At 36.0% G+C, this 1,725-nt stretch overlaps 1 protein-coding gene across 1 annotated transcript in view; it reads right to left on the bottom strand.

The window, feature by feature from the left end:
- The window catches only part of MPP6 (membrane palmitoylated protein 6), an 84,124-nt gene extending 82,738 nt beyond the window's left edge, over positions 1–1,386 (bottom strand). Inside the window, exon 1 of the mRNA XM_011361670.2 lies at positions 1,244–1,386. The gene's annotated coding sequence lies outside the window, so the exon portion shown is untranslated. The remainder of the gene's footprint in view (positions 1–1,243) is intronic.
- Between the last annotated feature and the right edge of the window lie 339 nt (positions 1,387–1,725).

Here is a 1,725-nt window from a genome sequence, read left to right as displayed (position 1 = left end):
AATAAAAATATCTGGTAAAACAAGGGCAAAGAATGGTTCTCCAGCATTGGCCACGCGTTTCATGCATGCTCCCTGTTTCCCTTGGTTAAATTATAACCTCTCAAAGAACAAGAGCTTTCGTTTCTATTATAGCTCCCAGTATAGTGCCTTGTATACAACAGGCACTCAACAAATGTTTAGTAAATGATCGACTAATTCTCTGAATTATTTTTCCTTTTTATTACCTAGCTTTCAGATCCAACCGAAGACAAAATTTTGTATAATCAACAACCAACACATACCAAAGTAAAATACAAAGTCGCTTTGGATTTAACTTGAGTTTGTAACAGTACCAGTATGCCAATTCATTTCTTGTGTTAACTTTCAAGAGGTCTAAAGAAAAACTCTGAGGCAAGGCATGGATGGTTGTAGTGGCTCTCGGAGCAAACAATCTTCTTTTGGAAGAGAAAGCTGAAGTGTGCTCTTCATCACAGATGCTTTTACTCTTTACATAATTAAAAATTGAAATTAAGAATGGTTTTCTAGCAGAAACTCTTCTCTCTGACAAGCTCCAAAATTCTGATGTGCTTGTATTTGATAAAACCAAATGTCAATCTTGAAAAAAAGCCAATCGAAATACAAAAGTAAAATGAACAAATACTTTTATTTAAGAGGACATATGTCAATTTAAGAGGACATATATCTAGGTAAAGATAAATTTTGCTCATCTAATTTTGCTCTCACCTAAAACCCTTTCTAAATGTAATAAAGATGGGTGCCTGTAATTTAGTTTTTAAAGAGAAACATTTACAAAGATGGGGAGAATGCAAGAAAAGTTGACTTTGGAAGCTTTAAAACACATGGACAAATGAGTAATTGATTTAGCAGACTCAAAAAAGCCAAATGCTCAACTAGCTGCTAGGAAAGTGGGAAATTTCGTTTACACAACAAAGTCTTCCAAAGGCTCGAGAATTAGCAGCACAAGTTACTTGAGGTGAGGGGAACCAAAATAAGGAGACTCAGATAAGATTAGGTCAGTATTCATTAGCTGATCCATTAGTAAGTAAACTGTAGTTACCTTTCTCCATTCTTATATTTTTATTTTCTTGGAGTTATTTCCTTAGTTTTTCATTATACTGCTCATCGGTAATTCAACCCCATCCTCCTTGCAGGGTAATAATTGCCAGCCCCTCACCCCCTATCACGGAGGACCGAAAAAAAAAGAGAGGTTTATGTTCTGGACAGAGTAAGATAAAAAGTATACCTAAACGAAGGACAATGAAATCACGTGGCAAACGGGATCATTGGATACTGAGACAACTCCTTCACCTGCTTCTACCTCTTGATTTTTTCAGAAGGCTTTTAGTCCGGTCTTTACCTTCCAGGCAGATGTGGAATATGACCAGCCTAAGAGGAAAAACATGGATATCAAGATCAGGTATTACCCCCAAACAATCCAGTCACAGAATGGCTACAGAGAAGCTCAACATGCAAACAGAGCTTCGTGTTTTCAGTTTTCCACTCTTAACAATGAGCTAAAAACTCTAGGATATTAGATGCTGAAAAGAGCCTGTTAACATGAAGGATAAAAAATGGGATACACACTCAAACAGATAAAATCTACTTGAAATAATGAAACTACTCAAGGTGAAGAAAATGGTCATTAAAATTCTCAGAGAAATAAGAGAATATTGCATTCACGAAACTAGAATAAGATTGCTATAGAAGAGGAGCATTCAGAGGGAA

The sequence above is a fragment of the Pteropus vampyrus genome, unplaced genomic scaffold (genome assembly GCF_000151845.1).
Source record: "Pteropus vampyrus isolate Shadow unplaced genomic scaffold, Pvam_2.0 Scaffold69, whole genome shotgun sequence".
NCBI classification, from domain to species: Eukaryota; Metazoa; Chordata; class Mammalia; order Chiroptera; family Pteropodidae; genus Pteropus; species Pteropus vampyrus.
This window is presented reverse-complemented; position numbering and strand designations above follow the sequence as displayed.